This window comes from Chlorocebus sabaeus, chromosome 11, assembly GCF_047675955.1.
Source record: "Chlorocebus sabaeus isolate Y175 chromosome 11, mChlSab1.0.hap1, whole genome shotgun sequence".
NCBI classification, from domain to species: domain Eukaryota; kingdom Metazoa; phylum Chordata; class Mammalia; order Primates; family Cercopithecidae; genus Chlorocebus; species Chlorocebus sabaeus.
Genome location: NC_132914.1, coordinates 26,573,186 through 26,593,233, shown reverse-complemented (window position 1 = coordinate 26,593,233; position 20,048 = coordinate 26,573,186). Strand labels below are relative to the sequence as shown.

At 39.6% G+C, this 20,048-nt stretch overlaps 1 long non-coding RNA gene across 1 annotated transcript in view; it reads left to right on the top strand.

Moving 5' to 3' along the window:
* Positions 1-20,048, top strand: part of LOC140712746 (uncharacterized) — an 82,657-nt gene that overhangs the window by 49,017 nt on the left and 13,592 nt on the right. The window contains exon 4 of the long non-coding RNA XR_012094470.1: positions 19,308-19,429. This is a non-coding gene — a long non-coding RNA (uncharacterized lncRNA). The remainder of the gene's footprint in view (positions 1-19,307; positions 19,430-20,048) is intronic.

Below are 20,048 nucleotides of genomic sequence, written 5' to 3'. Positions count from 1 at the left end.
GTCAGGAGTAGGAGTGCAGGATGGGTCAAGGCTAATTTGAAGACATTGGCTGTGAATGAAGGAGGGGTTATCCAGCGGCTGTCACAAGTTGAAAGGGCTCCATGGAGCCGCTTCTTGATATTATTTTTACTTCTGCTTCTCTGGAAAAGTCAGAGTTGTGTGCCTGGAGCACATTGTTAATTCCTGATATGACTTTTGCATCATAACATCCAATTCTTTTTGCTTCCAGTTAGCAATGGCTGAGCTCTATAACAAGAGTTACAGAACACTCTGAAGCTGGAGGTTCTTAACATAGTTCAAATGTGTCGAGTGCTTTCAAATACAGCTCGACTTTAAGGGCAATGGTAAGAAATGATCCAAATAAATTTGTGACGATCCATGTGTATAATCATACATGTGGAAATGCTTATCTAGTTGAGAGTCATTCTCGAGTTCATTTTACCTGCTCTGTCTCCTTCCATTACCAGAATAGTAAATAAATAATAATACAGGGTGAAGTGGAGTAGTACAGAGCCCTATAGCAGGATCTTGTAGATAACTAATATTTATATCAGATTTTATAGTTTATAAATTATTGGGGCCGGATGCAGTGACTCATGCCTGTAATCCTAGCACTTTGGGAGGCCAAGGCAGGCAGATTATCTGAGGTTGAGAGTTTGAGATCAGCCCGGCCAATATGGTGAAACCTCGTCTCTACTAAAAACACAAAAAGTTAGCCAGGCATGGTGGTGGGTGCCTGTAATTCCAATTACTTGGGAGGCTGAGGCAGGAGAATCGCTTGAACCCAGGAGTCAGAGAGGTCACAGTGAGCCACTGTACTGCAGCCTGGGTGTGACAGGGCAACACTCGGTCTCAAAAATAAATATATAAAATAAAAAAATAAAAAAATTGTTAGAACAATCATTGTAGGTTATAATACAGCATCATTATTACTATCACATGTATGATGATGTTAAGATTTAGAAAGACAGAGTGACTTGCCTAAAGTTATTCTTTAAGTTCCTACGGAACATTTTCTCTCTAAATATTCTTATGAATGACAACTTACTTCCAGGGAATCGTTGATACACTCAATCAGGAAAAAGTGGATTAGTTTGGGCCGGGAGCGGTGGCTCACGCCTGTAATCCCAGCATTTTGGGACGCCAAGGCGGGCAGATCACAAGGTCAGGAGAGAGAGACCACAGTGAAACCCCATCTTTACTAAAAATACAAAAAACTAGCCGGATGCAGTAGTAGCCAGGCGCACCTGTAGTCCCCGCTACTCAGGAGGCTGAGGCAGGAGAATGGCATGAACCTGCGAGGCGGAGCTTGCAGTGAGCAGAGATTGCGCCGCTGCACTCCAGCCTGGGCAACAGAGTGAGACTCCATCTCAAAAAAAAGAAAAAGAAAAAGAAAAAGTGGATTAGTTGTTTTATGCCACCAAGAGATCGAGTTAGAGATTAATACTATGTAATACAATGATTTATAGCAATAGGAATTTGTTATCAAGACAGGCAAATTAAGAAATCAAAGCCATAAACAAACCTTCAGTGTGTTTTGTAGGCAAGAATATAATTGAGAAATGAGGTGACATTGTATTCGCACTATTTAGAAAGGAGATCAGACCAGGTCACAGTTTTCTTAGGCAGTTCTAGTTCTCCCTTACTCATTCATGACATGAATCTGTAGAGAAAAGAGAGACACATTTTGAAGTTTACTTTTATTTCCAATTGTATGTCCGTGGCCATGGACAAGCTTCTTGCCTGTAGAATCAAAGAACTGAAAAAGTTCTGGAGTCATATTCACTGAGATGCCCATCTATAACATTTCTGTAATTTGGAAGTTTAGAAGTTACTTCCAGGCAAATATATCTCTTCATTCATTTTCCTTTCCCTGTTCACACTGAAGCCAGATGGAATCTTGGTGGCAAAACCACTAAGGACAATGCTATAATCACTGCAGGGGTTGGGAGAAGGCTGAAAAAAGTCACAAACTGACTCCCTGGAGAGTGTGTCTAAGAGGAGGGACAGTCTTATCCCTTTTCCTTGGTGATACTTTTAGCAATTACAGATTGGTTGTGTGTTTAAGATTTTTATGTTGGAAATTACAGATTGGTTATGTGTTCAAGATTTGTATGTCATCCCTTCCCCAACAATTACTGAACTGTCACTTTTCCACCAATAGATATCTTCTAAGTTGCTACACAGACACTGGTGTTTTTTTGTGGTTCCCGAGCACAGGGTCTTGAGTAGTTGCCTGTGATTTGCCACTGGTTGGCCTTGCATCAACATACACATTTTGGGCCCAGTGTGGTGGCTCACACCTATAATCCTAGCACTTTGGGAGGCCGAGGCAGGCGAATTGCTTGATTGTAGGAGCTAGAAACCAGCCTGGGCAACATAGAGAAACCCTGTCTCTAGAAAAAAATACAAAAATTCACCAGGTGTGGAGATGCACACCTGTAGTCTTAGCTACTTGGGAGGCTGAGACAGGAGGATTTCTTGAGCTCAGGAGGTCGAGGCTGCAGTGAGCTGTGATCACGCCACTGTGCTCCAGTCTGGGTGACAAAGTGAGACCCTGTCTCAAACAAAGAAAGAAGTGCACATTTTGATTTCTGTGATAATGATAGTTCTACACATTTAACTCTGGCACAATTTAGAATGATGCGGCTGAAACATTGTCAGCAGGCTTTCTGCCTTGAGACATTGAGAATTGGATAATCTGACACAGTCAATGAAATTGAAAGGAAGCTGTTACTTTTGAATACTTATGAAAAGCATAAATATTCGAGGTAAGTGTGGAAGGTACCATGAATCAGATAAATCCAATTGCTTCCTTTTTTCAGAGTTGGGAGGAATAATCCCAGAATATTCTGATGAATATAATAAATGATACACAGAGACAGTTGCGGGTGGGGGAGATGAGCTGGGATACATGCAAATGTCCTTCAGAAAATGGCAAGAGGAGCTGCACTCTCAGTGGACATTCTGTCCCTGGGTCTCTCCTCCTCAGTCTCTTGTATATTCTTGTTACTAGTGACCTGAGTTAGTAAGAGATTTTGGTTCTTATCTTGTGAATACAAGAAGAAATGTTCCATGTACCAGGTACTGTTCTGGGACTGACAAGGACCAATGAACTGCTTGACGAGTGCCAAATATCTGTCAGGAGGACTGAACGAGGCAGGGACCAGAGGCCAGGACTCTTTCTCAAGTGGCCAAAGGCCAGGGAGTTGCCTCAGTCACCTACCCAGATCAGTGTGGGTGTAACAGAATGTCAAAAGGGATTTTCCCTGTTGTGCTAATGGAGAATTAAAGGCACTGTGCACCTCACATTCTACATTTGGAGTGACACCAGCCAGTGAGCCAGTCACCTTTCCCCACAGTGTAGTGAGAGGTACCAGTGCTGAGAATACTGTTACCTTCCAAGACAAGGAAGGTGTCTAAGATAATTGCCAAGAAAGTCTGCAGGGGGGGTGGGTGACTCTTTCACACAGAGTCAGAAACAAAGGATCTCGTCCTCTTTGAAAGTCATGACCCATTGGAGCTGCTGAGTGCTCGTTACTGCTGGGACACGGAGATATAAACGAAGAAGATCAGCAAAGAGGCAGGCTGAGGGGGCAGGTGGCCCAGATGCAGCCAGGCTCCCACCCTGAGGAGTGGCAAGGATGCGAGAGTGGCATGGACACCCTAGGATAGGGGGGAGGCTACTTTCTGGAAGAGTTCCCTGCACAAAGAGGCTGCAGGGCTGGTGCCTGGTGGCAGGGGCTAAGAGCGGGTGAGTGGTCTGGCCAGAACCCACTACCCAGGTCCAGAAGCCTTATGGAGGAAGATTGACCCTACAAATAACCCCATGTGTTCTCCTGGAGACCTGTGCATGAGCCCTTGACACAAAAACAGCAATAAAGTCATGTCTCTAGGTCACAGTAACAGAGCAACAGTAATGACAACGAGAACCCCACCTTGCCAGCTGAGTAAGGAGGCATTGGCCTGTCTCTTCTTTCTCCTCACTGCCCTGACACTGGAGGGGCCAACACCTGGGAGAGGAAAGAGGGGAGCCCTGTGAGGGCAGATCAACACCTACCTCCTCCCTAGGACCCTCCCTCTGTCTCCACCACACACGTGCACATACAGTGAGTTTGCCTGAGCCAAGGACAGGAAAGGAAAAAATGCTTGAATCCAGCGACATTGAAATTTTTAAAACAAATAGTACCATGTCTTAAACACTCATTAGACTGTTTTAATAACAAAAAAATAGCTGAAAATGTTCTCAAGAAGTTGATCAGCAAGGAGGAAGGGAGAAGATCCACAGAAATATTTGGAGGCAGTTATTTTTTGGACAAAATAGGATGTATTCTGTTTACACCCACAATGAATAGAGGCTCCTCAGTAAATAGAACGGAGCGGGCTCAGGAGTGTAATGAATACTGTGCAATGGGCAATGTGTCTGCGACCCAGAAGGGAGGGAGAGAAGGAAAACAAAGAGAGGAAATAGATGAGGGAGGGGCAAGCACAGCCTTCATCTGCTTCTGCCGAGTAGAGGGCTTGTTGAAGCTGCAGTAATGGGGACTGCCCTCCACGGTGCCCATGTCGCTGGGGCATTCTTTAGTCTACTGCACTGTGTCTAATCATTGAATAACAAGCAAAACCGATGGCTGTTCCTCTTCATGATTGTCATTTAAGTGTCTTCCTCTGGATCAAACACGCATAGCTCCTTTCATCACCAAAATCTTTAATCATTTTTATTCCCCTTTCTTTGTTCTCTAAAATGTGGTCCCTTTGGCTTTTTTCGAGTAATTTAGCAGGAATCATTTTCTAAGTCTTTTGTTACTCTTCATGCATATAAGTAATCATTTGATTTTATGCCTCAAATGTTAGAAATGGTGGTTAAATCAATACTACCTCACACATTTGCAAGAGAAAAGAATTTTTTTGAATAAATTTCCCCAGGCACACAAATAGATGAACTGTTGGATGGATTATTCCTCGGGTTTCTAGAAAACATAATAGGAATAGATTATTTCCACCAAAACAGAGTTTATTTCTTGCCATTCTTTACACTGTTTATGCCAAAAAAGTCAGGCAACGTCTGCAGTCATTTGGATAAAATGCTGCCCCTGAGATTGTCTGCTTTTTGATGAAAACAACAACAACAACAACAACAACACATTTTCTGTTTTCTTGATCAAGGATATTTCATCTGCCTTCACCATTTCCAATCTGGCTGAATGTAGTCATCAAGTTACCAAAACAAGATACCTTGAGATTGAGAATTCTCTTGGAATCCGGCATAGATGGTTGCTGCCTCCACAATTTGAAGTTCTACAAATACATCTTTAATGCTGGAAGGAACTTTCTGGAAGAAGATAAATTTTACTCCCACGTGATTTTGATTTTATAGGAGACTATAACTTCTGGAATTCCTAATAAAGAATAAGAAGAGGACTGTTTTTAGTACATGCTTTTAGAAGAAACAATTCAACATATTCTGCCAACATGAACTCTTAAAAGACTGTGCAGGTGTCTCGTAAATATCCAAAGGTTAGCCTATGTCAGGAACACATTTATTGCTTTGATACTATTAATAATATAGACATTTACTATCTGGTATGACTCCATAGTACAGCTTACATCAGGTACATTTAGATCATAGGATATAAGAAAAGCTCACTTTTGGATACTCACGGGGAAACAAAGCAATGAGATCTATTCTTGGCTGAGGATTAGTGACTATAAAAATCAGAGGTTTTTCTTTTTTTCCCTGGTTTATAGTTTATAGTTTGGTTTATGGTTTATAGTTTTCTTAAATGAAATGACAAAGGTCAATATTCAGAGAAATATATATACATTTTCTGATATTGAAATTTTATTTCAAATATATATATTCAGATATATCTGAATATATATATACATATATGTATATATATTTGAATATCACGATGCATTAAGACTATTGTCTTCTAGGTTTTTTTTCCACAAACTTTTTTTATACATTACTTAGGGTTGCTAAATGACAACTTAATTATTCACAGTGATTTTTTTCCTCTTCTTTACTTTGGGTATGCTAAAAGAGTGTTTATACGCCCTGCAACGGGCAGACTCTGCAGGTGAGGGCTGTGAGAGCGGCCCCACCTCAGTGCCAGACTTCTCTGCTCATGTGCCCACTAAAGAAACTTCAACAAACCGTGCAGTTTTTCAGTCATTTTTAAGTTGACTTCTAAAAGTGTTTCAATCACCAGTTCAAATAAATTTACTTATTTGTATTACTAGGATGTAGAAAATATTGAACATCTTATAAAATGAAATAAGATGAAGATTGACTGCCATTGGATAAATATTTTACAATATTTTACAATATGGTTTAAGTGCATTTTAACTACCTTATGAAATGCAGCACGCTGAGGTGTTACAATAAAGAAGGCATGCAAGATTTGTAGCCTGGTGTTTTTCCAAAGCATCTAAAAATTTTGGGTAGTGTAAAGCACTCCCATTAGAATTAAAAGAATGACTGTCACAAATCTATATTTTTCTAGTTATTTTGAATATAGAAAAATTACAAAATAAGCTCAAATGCCTTCCTTCTTAATGCCAAGTTTCACATTAAGGGATACAGGTGTCAAACAGGGTAAGGTAGGAGCCCCACGTATTTATGAAAGGAATCTTTTCCCAAACCCATCTTTCCCTCATATGCCTTCATTTGGGGTCTTGGAGCCTTTGCACCACAGGAAAATGCGCAGTAGTAAGAATTGACTTGTGTGAGAAGACGGTCCTTACAGCCGTAAGTGGGAGCGGGACTGTGGAGAGGTGGTCTCATTCTCAGGCAACTCAGTTTTTAGAAAGCGTATTTGGAAGTTGAAGATCTGGAAACTGAATGCCTTAAAACTGTTTGTGTGTGCAAACCCCTGTGCGTCTGCAAAGCCCAATGAAGGACCACCTTTCTAGGCAATATTTTTCCTGATCTCTCACATGTGAGTACAATTTTACAAGGCATCAGGAGAATGAGTCTTGACCTATGCCCAGTGCTTGGTCTCCTTGTTGTAGCCAGGTTGACTCTTAATAGAACAGGTGGATCATGACAACTTCATGATTCAATGCTATGCTGGAAAATGCTTCACAACTGGCTCTTACAGGGAGGAGGAGGAAGAAACTCAGATGTATAGTGTTTGCCCATTTCTGTGGTGTAAATACTCCTGCTATGGCCTATTTTAAGCCATGAAGTGAAGTTATCTGGCTTGCAAAATTCCTGAAATTCACAAGTGGCTTTCAGGCTCTCACAGATTGGTATGAGCCAGCTCCAGCACATCACTGAACCTTCATTCATTTACAATCAGATCAGGGTCAGTTGGAGATGGAACATTTTGCAGGACCCCTGGATTTTTCAGTGTGTATATTTACATGCTTTTCAAAACCTAGCACCGCTCTTCAGGTTTCCACCTGACCAATTGATCACAGGTTTAAATAAATTTATTTATTTTTGTTACTAGGAAGTAGAAACCTCAGTCCATCTGTCCCATTATCTGGCCTTATACCTAGAATGATGACTAACTTGTCCTTCCTTCCTATCAGTCCTAACTGTGGTTTTCCTCCAAGTGTGTGCAAACCAGGTACTGCTTCTGGAATAAAAATCATGCAATTGAACAAATGACTATTTTCAACATATCTTATAAAACACAGGTGTCAAGTTGGCTTATCTGTTTTATTTATTATGTCTGCATTGTAGTTTTACTTTTGAGGGGAAGTACTTATAAAATGCTATTTGAACTTAATGATACTATTACATCGAATGGGCCATATCCTCTGGATTTGGGCCCCTTCAGAAGTAGACCCTGAGATAAGAATTTGAGTACAAGAACATAAGCGGGAGTTGAACAATGAGAACACATGGACACGGGAGAGGACCATCACACACTGGGGCCTGTCAGGGCGTGGGGGACTAGGGGGACTAGGGGAGGGATAGCATTTTGATGGGTGCAGCAAACCACCATGGTGCGTGTATACCTATGTAACGAACCTGCATGTTCTGCACATGTATCCCAGAACTTGAAGTATAATAATAATAATAAAAGAAATCAAGTTAAAATAATATACAAAAAAAGAATTTGAGGCCGGGCGTTGTGGCTCACACCTGTAATCCCAGCACTTTGAGAGGTCAAGGCGGGTGGATCGTGAGGTCAAGAGATCGAGACCATTCTGGCCAACATAATAAAACCTCATCTCTACTAAAAATACAAAAATTAGCTGGGCATGGTGGCGTGCACCTGTAGTCTCAGCTACTCGGGAGGCTGAGGCAGGAGAATCTCTTGATCCTGGGAGGCAGAGGTTGCAGTGAGCTGAAATTGTGCCACTGCACTCCGGTCTGGTGACAGAGCAAGACTCTATCTCAAAAAAAAAAAAAAAGGAATTTGAGTACAAGAAATATTTAGGAGGTGTAGCAAGCACCAACAGGGGAGAAGGAGAAGGAAAATTATAGAGGCAAGGGAAGGCAGCCAATGAAAGAAGCCAGCTGCCATAGTAAGTGACTGGGGCTTACTCTTATGAGGAAACTGTAGAAAACAGTGCAAACACATTTCTCAGAATCACCCTGCCAGGAGGCAAGGGAGCTGGGACATTTATACATGAACCCCTGACAGGCATTGATTGAGGGCTGCTTTTGAAGGTTGCTCATTCCCTGCCATTTGCATTTCTTCCTTCCTTCTTTCTTTCTTTCTTTCTTTCTTTCTTTCTTTCTTTCTTTCTTTCTTTCTTTCTTTCTTTCTTTCTTTCTTTTCTTTCTTTCATCTTTCTGACATGGAGTCTTGCTCTGTCACTTAGTCTGCAGCACAGTGGCACGATCATAGCTCACTGCAGCCTCAAACTCCTGGGTGATCAAGCAACCCTCAGTCACCCAAGTAGCTGGAACCACAAGTGCACACAACCAAGCCTGGGTGATTTTTTATTTTTTGTAGAGATGATGTCTCACTATATCGCCCAGGCCAGTGTCCAACTGCTATGCTCAAGCGGCTCTCCCACCTCGGCCTCCCAAAGTGCTAGGATTGCAGGTGTGAGCCACTACACCCAGCTCTGTTTCCATTTCGTTAGGTACATGGTGAGATTGGTCCTCAGTTCTGGGAAAAGTCCTCAGGCAGGAGATGGAAATACTGGCAGCTGGAAGAGGCTCAAGCACATCGAAAGCCAGAAAGTAAAGGTGGGGGCTGATAACGTCTCCTATGTTTTAAAACTTAACAACAAATATGGCAGTGCTTTATTTATATTACTATTTTGTCTAGAAACTCCAGTTCCTCATACATGTAGATGGCACCGAAAAAGAACTTAATCTTAATCACATTCTGTCTTGATCAGGGCTTCTTACAGTAGGTGAGTGTCAGAATCTCATAGAAAAATGGCTCCAGACACAACTCAGAGACCCTACTTATTCGAAACTGCACCAAAATTCAAGTCATTGCTGTAGAAGATGATTCCTAAATACTGGTTCAAGCAGAGGTAAGGCGAGAGTTCATTATGAAACAATCATCTGGGGATTTTGTATTAAAAAGAGATCCAGGCTGGGCACAGTGGCTCAGGCCTGTAATCTCAGCATTTTGGGAGGCGAACGCAGGAGGATCGCTTGAGCCCAGGACTTCAAGACTAGTGAGAGCCCTCTCAGTGAGACCCCTGCCTCTACAAAAAATTTAAAAATTAGTCGAATATGATGGTGAACGCCTGTAGTCCCAGCTACCTGGGAGACTGAGGTGGGAGAATTGGTTGCGCCTAGGAGGTTGGGGCTGCAGTCAGTCGAGACCTTGACATTGCACTCCAGCCTGGGCAACAGAGTGAGACCCTGCCTAAAAAATAAAAAATTAAAAAAAAAAAAAAAAGATCCCAGGATGCCCTCCAGACCTCATTCTCTGTAGGTGTGGCTTCAGGTAGGTTGTCTGTTGAAAGCTGTCCATGTGGTAATGATGCCTAGTCTGGTTTGGGAACAAACAGTAAGCAGAGTTGGAACCGACCTGTGAGTGTGCACCTAATCTGCATTCACGTTCTAAAGAGGAAAACGTTTCCCTTTTTCAGTGACGCAATTGACAAATACTTTGCCTCCTTCTCACTGCTATCCTCTAACATGCCCTCCCAGATTCTCTGACATAAACATTATTTAAAAAAATTTCTTTTATGCAGAATAATTCTTTAAAAACTAAATTAAAATTTTTATAATGTGATCATATAACTAAACTATTAGAGCAACTCTTCTGGAAAGTCTTCCCTGATTTTCATTCCTCTGGCCCCCACAGGAAGTAGAGAGATCTTCCTCATGGCATTTGCCACTTGTCCAGAAATAATATGTCACGTGTTGGTGGTTCCCGAAAGATGGCGGCCCTCACCAGGTACAGACCTAGTTTTATTCATCTTTGCATCCCCATTCTTGAAGACAGTGCCTGCCTGATTATAAATACTTATCAAAAACCACATCGTGTACTCTTTGGGAGTATATGAAAGAAACTCAGGAAGATAAACATTCTTTGTGAATTAAACACATTTATGAGTCTTTAAAGAAAAGGAATGTTTATCTAACAAGCTACAAAACAGACTTTCATAACCTTGTGTTTGTACATAATTCCAAAAGGGATTGGTTCAGTTAGTGTTCCTGCAGCAAAAATATTCAAGCTAGCTATGACCTTGGACCAAGCACTTTTGTGTGTCTGTGTATTTTGAAGTATTTTTTTAATTTAAAGGGTTTTTTTATTTTTTATTTTTGAGACAGGATCTCATTCTGTCACCCAAACTGGAGTGTGGTGGCATGATCATGGCTCACTGCAGTCTTAACTTACTGAGCTCAAGCAGTCCTCCCACCTGACCGTCCTGAGTAGCTTAGCTGGGACCACAGGTGCAGGCCACCACACCTGGATTTTAAAATCTTATTTATTTATTTATTTATTTATTTATTTTGAGACAGAGTCTCACTCTGTCCCAGGCTGGAGTGTAGTGGCGTGATCTCCGCTCACTGCAACCTCTGCCTCCCGAGTTCAAACAATTCTCCTGCCTCAGCCTCCTCAGTAGCTGAGATTACAGACACCTGCCACCATGCCTTGTGCCACAGCACCTGGCTTTTTTGTTTTGTTTTGTTTTCTATATCAGAAAATGAATATGGGCCTTTTTAGGACATTGCAGACTATGATGATCAAGGATTAGCAAAGAGACCATACATTTGACAATAAATTTGTTTTTTAAAAATTCCCCTTAAGAGTGTATAAGACAAAAATTTCTTAACTCAAAATAATTTTGGGGGGGAAAGATTACATTATCTGTTAAAATGTACTCAAGGAAAGAAAGTACGAAAATAAGAAAGAGGTTAATTAAAAGAGTGAAATAATTAACATTTTCATTTTAACAACTCGTATAAAATTACGTGAAAAGTAAGATATTCGTCGGATAACTTAGGAAATTCCCTTTGTAAAATGTAACTATGAAATGAGAGTTTCAAGATTGATTCATGGGAATATGTTTCATTGTTACGTGGACACACCTTGAACAGTCAAAGCTATGGAAGAAATTATTGGAAGATTTGATAAACTTTTCTTCCTTAGAGAATCCTAAGACTGGGCTTGAAATCCCTCCACCCAGTGGATTCTAAAGGTGATCTGGCTTAGACTACTGGGGCCCTTAAGTTTTCTTTCAGTTCCAAGAATCTGTGATAAAGGCTGTAGATTTCAAGTTGGATTAGAATACGTTTGTTTCAAGAATAAATGGTTCTTAATGACAGAGAAATAAACGTTGTAGTTCTGTGACACAGCACATTTCCTTTGGGCCCCTGGACTTCAAATTGACAAGGGTGAATCATATTGAAATCATAGCATACAAATAAAACAGTGAAGATGCTGGAGCCTCTTCTCATGATATTAAAGTTCATCTGTCAGGGGATGCCCAATGGTAAGTAGAATAAAATAGTATTCTCAAATGAATGTTGGATTTCATGTTAGAACAACCCAAATCATTTGGTATTGTTTGATTTTTGCCTGGGAACTTCTTGTGGTAAAAGAAGTTTCTCTCTTCCCTTCCTCTCACCTTTCTTTTTTGCCCTAAAGTTTACCGTGTTAGCTGTTAACTTGGAAATATATTTATGCTGCTCCTGATAGACACTCATAAAAACATAACAGAATTGTTGTGTCTTCATATAAAAAGTGTAGTTATCTCACTTTGTATAAAGGGGAAAAGGAGAAGAGTAAGAAGAAAGATGGTATGAAAACCTCAGCTTTTAAAAAATAGAGAAAGCTTAAAGTGCTCTTAAAAGTTGTCAGATTTATAGCCTTAAAAGACTTGACTGAGAGCCCCATTTATTCACAGCAGAGGCGCAAGTCCCATCTCTGCTCTCTTGTGACTCATCCTGCTGCGCTGGAAGGGTCGCCCACAGATGAGAGGGTAATTTAGTTTCTCGGATTGTTCCATCTTCTTGTTCAGTTTGCTCACAAAGGTACTAATTAGGGGAAATTGTTATGGTGTTATTTTTCTCATTTGAACATCTGTTCCTTGTGAGCTGGACACAGAGAAGCAAGTCACTTTTAGAAGCAACTAGGAAGTTGGAGGGTGGTGGTTCTGAGTCATTGTCTTAATAAGTTCGAGTGTAAACCAGTGGCCAGTGTATGAAAGGAATCCCTCTAAATCCACGAATTGTCCATGTCCAGGTAAACATACTTCCCCTGCTAAGACTGGAAACCATAGCAGCCAATGCTTTAAAAACCAGTAGCTTTTGTATAAAAGAGTAGCGTGTGTATTTTTACTTTTTTTTTCTTGGAAATATGGTTAATATTTGTGCCCAGCACTGTTCTAAGTGCTTTGTGTTGAATCCCCAAAGCAACCTCAGATCTTATTAAAACATGTGCAAAGTACTCGTTAAGGACATATCTCCAAAGAAGACAGACAAATGGTCCATTAGCACCTGTAAAGATGCTCAATATCACTAGGCACTAAGAAAATGAAACTCAGAACCACAAAGAGATACCACTTCAATCCACTAGGATGGCTATAATTTTTTAAAAAAGGGGGTGGGGGGAACCAGTGTTCACAAGGATGTGGAAAAATTGGAACCCTTGTACTTTACTGGTGGCAGTGTTAAAGGGGGCAGTCACTGTGGAAAAGAATTTGGTAGTTGGTGCCTCAGAAAGTTAAACATGAAATTACAATAAGACTCAAAAATTCCACTTTTAAGAATATACCCAAAAGAACCAAAAAACAAGTACCCAAATATTTGTACATGAGTGTTCATAGAAGCACTGTTTATGATAGATAAAAGGTGGAAATAACCCAGTGTCCATCCATGGACAACGACTAAGCAGGGTGTGGCATATACATTCAATGGAATATTGCTTAGCTGTAAAATGGAATGGAGCATTGAAACATGCTACAATGTTGATGAACTTCAAATACATTGTGCAAAGGACATGACTTTGTTTTCTTTTTTGTGGCTGTTTAGTATTCCATGGTGTATATTTGCCATATTTTCTTTTTTCAACTGTTGATAGGCATGTAAGTTGATTCCATGGAGATCTCTACCCTTATTTTTAGCACTACTGCTTTCAACGACACTTTCCTGGATAATAAATTAATGAGCCTTCCATGCGTATCAGTACTTTTCCTTTGAGAACCTTGCAATGTGCTTGCATTAAGTGAAAGAAGCCAGACACAAAGATCTGTATGATTTCATTTATGTGAGTTATCCAGAAAAAGTAAATGCATAGAAAAAGAAAGCAAATTGGAGGTTGCTGGTGGCTGGGAGAGACAGGAACAGGGAGTTGGTGCTTATCAGGGTAGGGAATTTATTTCAAGGTGATAAAAATATTTTGGTACTAGAGAGAGTTTATGGCTGCCCAACATTGTGAATGTACTAAATGCCAGTAAATCATTCCCTTTAAATGGTTATTTATTTTTTATTTTTTATTTTTTTGAGATGGAGTCTTGCTTTGCCATCCAGGCTGGAGTGCAGTGCTACGATCCTGGCTCACCACAAACTCTGCCTCCCGGGTTCACGCCATTCTCCTGCCTCAGCCTCCCGAGTAGCTGGGACTACAGACACCTGCCACTGCGGGCGGCTAAGTTTTTTGTTTGTTTGTTTGTATTTTTAGTAGAGATGGGGTTTCACCATGTTAGCCAGGATGGTCTCGACCTCCTGACCTCATGATCCACCTGCCTCGGCCTCCCAAAGATAATGGTTAATTTTATGCTATGTAAATTTCACCTCAACAAAATTAAGTGGGCGTAGTCTCAGGCCAACTGAAACAAATTGGTCATCCTGTTGCTTACATGTGAAAAAAATCTGTGCACAAAATAACTGGCTCTGAGTTATTCCTTGACCACTTAACAGGTGACGCCTTTAAAACACTGGAACACAGTAAGTGCCCTATATACATTACTTACTGTTTAGAAAAAATACAAGTGATAGTTTGAGGCAGTTTGCAAAAACACCATGCATGTGCTATTAACTGACCTCTAGCACAGTTTCTGGTGCGTGATACACATTCTCTTAATGTTTATTGAATTGATCTGATCGGGAAATCTCATTCTCTAGAGATATTCTAGGACAAACTATTTATCCCATCACTTCAAATCTTTGAAGGTTAGTTGATGGATGCCTCAGGGGACAACTAAGTTCAGGTAATACCTGTTACTCCATATACTATTTCATGTAAAACATTAAACTATCAATGCAATGGAACAGCTGATATGGATGAAAAGCCATGTGTAGCTTTCTATTAGTAATCTTTCATACCCCTGAAACAGTAGTAGAATTAATAATTTTTTTCTCTAGACAAGTTCTTAAACTAAGTAAAACCATGTGTAACCTCTAGGAATCTTCTCAACACCAATGGCACAGAAATCCAAAGAAAATAGGAAGACTCTCATGTCAAAATATGACGGGCTTTACTCCAACAAGGCAGTAATAACTTTCCAGATTGAGTGCTTTGTCAAATTACTTGTTTTGATACTCACAGACTCTTAAACTAGGCCAAGATTCATGAACAAGAGCAACAATCATTTGCTAAACATTTAGAGAAAGCATTTTACGGGGAAGAAGCTGTGTTACTAATTTTAGACCTCTACTCTTTTTCTTTTTTTAAATAGTAGATTCAGGGTGTACATGTGCAGGTTTGTTACATGGATATATTGCATAATGCTAAGGTTTGGGCTTTTGTTGGACTCGTCACCCAAATAGTGAACATAATACCAAATAGGTAGTTTTTCAACCCCTATCTTCCTCCTTTTCTTCCCCTTTTTGGAGTACCCAGTGTCGATCATTCCCATCTTTATGTCCTTGTGTACATAATGTTTAACTCTCCTATAAAGGTGAGAGAATGTGATACTTGGTTTTCTGTTTCTGTGTTAATTCCGTTAGGATAGTGGCCTCCCTATACACCCATGTTGCTGCAAAGGACATGATTTTGTTCTTTTTTATGGCTGTATACTATTCCATGGTGTATATGTACCATATTTTCTTTATTCAATTCACTGTTGATGGGCACCTAAGTTGATTCTGTGGAGACCTCTACCCTTATTTTTAGCACTACTGCATTCAGCAATACATTCCTGGATAATAAATTAATGAGGTTTCCATATGTTTCAATACTTTCCTTTGAGAACCTTGGGATGTGCTTGCATTAAGTGAAACCCATTGTAGTCAAGTAAGTGAGTCAAATGGTCAAGTAAGTCAAGTCAGTGGTCGCTGCTGTACCAAGTTTAAAAGAATAATTGCTGTATTTAGCTTTGTAATGGCCTCATTTTATGAAGTAGATATTTCATGGCTCAAACAGTATCAGTGATAAGGTTATTCATGGCTGAATTTCTACTCATGGACATTTCTGACAGTAAATGCATACAGCCAATTCATAGAAGAGAATTAAATGGAATTCCAGATTTTAAATACCTTCCCTCCAAATCTGTTTCTTAGTCTCTGGTTTTACTTATCTTTGTACATATCACCATCCAAATACTCAAGGTTGGAACTTGGGAGCCATTGTTGATTCTTCCTTTTTCTTGGGTATCCTCACACCCACTCCATCAGCAAGTCACACCTTGTCACTCCTCTCCTTGTCCTCTGTTCCATCCTGGTCCCAGCTGCCCACTTCTCTTACCAAGATGCCTCAACGAACCCTACCCTTTGGCTTGGCCTCCAGCAGCTGTTCTCCATAAGTCAATCAGCACAATCTTTGCAGAAAGGAAATCAGTCACTGTGGATCTCTGCTCAAAATCCTTTGTTGCCCCTCACACTCTTTCCACCTCAGGACCAATTATATGCTGGTCAGTTTCTCCCAGAAAATGCTTCTCTACTGTTTCTATGGCCAGCTCCTTCTCATTCCACCTTGAGGAGTATTCTGTCTAAAGCAGGTCTTCACACCTAGTACACAAGACAGCCATGATTATCCATCAGGCTTCATTTGTTTCTTTCATAACATTCCCGATTTTATATTTACTTGATTATTGTCTATTTCTTAGCTTTTCTCCCTTTAGAATGAAACTTCTATGGTGACAGGGATTGTGACTTATAAACCATAGTATCTATTTGCGGGTCTGTGAGTGACACTGGTCACTGCTTGGAGGGTGAACTCGTCACTGCTTCTGGGTCCTTTCCACTTCCTCTGCCTCTTCTCTCAATACTCCAGCCCTGAAAATTCTGATGATTCAGTAGGAGCAGGTAAAAATGATAGGCAGTGGTTAAAACACTCTGTTTCATTTACAACAGAGAGAATTTCTTTACACTGTATTTATTTAACGGTTTTCCCCCAAATACATGTGTGTATGGGAGAGGTGGGGATGCAGAAAGGCATGGAAAAGAGTTCACATATTTTCTCTCCCAATTTGTGAGATGTAGAAATGAGAAGGTGAAAATGATTGTAGAAAATATTAAACAAATATTTTGGAGGCAGGTCCAGCTTTTGGAAGCACAGTATTTTTTCCAATAATCAATTTGATTGATTGCCATGGACTCATTTTATGTAAAGTGGGCCTAGTAAAGAGATTTGGAAAAAAATATGTTAGTAAAGACCCTTTATGGTTTCTCATAAAGTTTTTCCCTGAGTAAGCAGGTACGAGAGAAGCCTTTGTCTTCTGATTACGTATATAACTAAGCTATGAGAGTTTAAATGTAGCCTTATTTGTTAATATCAAAAGAAATAAGTTGTATATTTGGTGTGGAATCTTCCTGCTTGTGCAATTTTTGTAACATTTACCCTGCCACCTGGAAAAAAAGATTGGCCTTCACTTTCTACTAAGAGGCTAATTTTACTTGGGTGGTGTGGACCATCTGTGGATCCATTCACTCACTACTTAGCATATAAATATATCAGGGACCATTGGTGGAGTCAGATGAATTATTATGGACTGGTTTACTTCCTGTCTTCTGCCATGTTAGACCTCTCAACTCCCTAGTAAGAGAGGCTTCCACTTTGTATTTAGTGTGCCAGGTTAGGCATGAGATTTAAACTTAGATTCGTTTAATATTTATTTTCTCTTTCTTGACATACATTCCACCTTTGTACAGCCTTTTCCTCTCTCACCTGATGTGGTCCATCTCTTCACACTGCAATGGGCCTCATGTGATTAAGTCAGTTTCTTAAACATCTCTTGGTCCATCAAAAAACTATATTTTAAAAATTGCTTTCCAAAGGAGACCACGTCTGCAGAAAACTTTTGGATGCAACACAGCTGGTTCGCTTCAGGGATCACATTCTCAGAAATGGCCAGATGATTTCTGTGTCGGCTGGTTCCAGGAGAGCCCCAGTGAGGTGCTCCCTAGATCATCAACATTAACAAGCTCCCTTTGCAGGTCAGTCCCCCAGCGTGCAGTGATGTTTTACGATGTTTAGGAAGGTCAGAGGACTGCCAAAAATCATTAAATGCTTACTGATCTCTACTTTCTGGTTCCTTAGTCGTTTCCTCAGACATCTGTGGTCTGCTTACTTCCTTTACCACCTTTTTTGAGTGTAAGTATCATGTGGATGCCTTTTGACTTTTTATCATACATGATGGGTCAAAACTGCTCACCATAACACAAAATAAACAGTAGCAAGAACAGCCACAGCCAAGTAACAAATGTGTTTTAGAACTCACACAACTCAGGAAAATGAGGTAGAGGGTTTTTTTGGCAGAATCCCTTTGCAATATGATGCACTAATACTCTTAGCTGGGAATAAATGTAAGGTAGAGTGTGTGGAAGATACCACCTAAAGCATGGTGTGGGGCGTGGGGGAGCCATATATATATGTATATGTATAATGTAATATATGTAACTGTATATGTATATACATGTATGTGTAGCCATATATATGTATATGTATGCATATAATGTAATGTATATGTATTGTGTATGGGTGCTTTATATAGATAAGCAAACACACATATATATACACATATCCATTAGTTTGTAAAGAAAAATATTTCAGAGACTTACAGACATTTGAGTTAGCACTGTGTGCAGCGTTATCAAATAGGGTCTGTATGTATTCCCTTAGATACGGGTTTCCAGAAAAAGCTTAAGTGAATGCCCCCAGCAGATTATCATTACGTTTAGACACTACACTTAGAGTTTCATTTCATTCTTTAATAAGGTGAGTTGATGATGGTGCTATTTCAATTTACAACTGAGAAAACCGAAATCTGGATGCATTGTCAAAGGAATTGCACTAGCATCTGCTGCCTCTCAGTACTCAGAGAATGCTCAGGTATTGTGATGGTGAAACAACTGTTTACAATCTTAAATTACTTTGCCATGTCTTTAGTCACAAATCATCCATAGGCTGCCTTCTTTATGTCATGCGCTTGCTTTTAATTAAGCTCCTAAGGAAGCAGAACCAGCAAAGGCTATTGCTGTTATTATTCATGGTGCATTGTTGGCTAAGGCTTCCATAATAACTGTGTAACACAATATCACACATTGTAAATATTTATGAACTGTGCTACAAAGAAATTGAGATTTAAAAAATATTAAAAAATATTATTTCAGAAGAAAAAATCTATTGTATAAAAGATCACTGTGTCAGATAATCTGTTATAATTATTAAGTGAATGAACTTGTTAAAAATGAATTGGCTATAAAATGTCATAAAATGTAGCAGATTAAACTACTTTTTTGGAGTCTTGCCAGACTTTTTTTTTTAATGAGTTAATATATTGCTTTTCGCAAAGAACTCCTGAAGGCAGAAAAGAAATTAGAACTGACTTGAAAATTCCCATCATGCTTCATTCTCTGGTGGAAATTTGCAGACCGTAATGGAGTTTGTTACATAATCAGCTTTGGGCATTCAATGGCTTCTTTTATTATAAAGCAGAATTCTTGCCTAACACAGCTTCTCCTCCCTTTTTTCGGCCCTCAGTTTCTGGAGTTACAAATGTATTTCAACAATGATCAAGTCATGCTGCAACAGGCACAGAGAACAAATAACTGCAAGAAGAAATTGCTGAACTTGGGTCTGAAATCCCAGCATTAACAAAAAAGGTGAGATCAATAATGTTCAAATGGGCGAGCTGATGACAAATTTGAGATCACTCCATTGTGGGTTTCATACCTGCTGTTTTATCCTCATTCTTCACAGAACACATGACGAGTTGGTATTATGAAAATCATTATAAAACAATTACTTGCCATTTCTAATTATGTAATACTTGGAAAATGTCCAGATGTAAATGTGTCATGCTTCTTTTTTTAACTTTTGGGCTATAAAATAATTAAGAAAGATGAAATTGAATTAATGTAATAAAATACTATTTGACATAAAATAAATTTTATAACTGATCCAACAAGTTGTCGATAGAACTCCTTAAACTCCAAGTAGCATTGAACTTTCAGATGCCGTTGAAAATACGTTGCTGCTTTTTAATGACTTCAGGGGATTGAACAACTTAACTTTCTTTCGAATATTATACCGATTCCCCCCAAACCAAACGCAATATGCTTTTCTCAGTAACAAAAACCAAGTTTCTCACTGTACAAATTTACCAAAATCAGAGACTTTTCTTATGATTGTGAGCTGGCTAAAATTTACCAAATCTATGAAGATGATATTATCACCAAACATTGCTATGAAGTTTTTTATTCAAGTATTACTATCATGGTT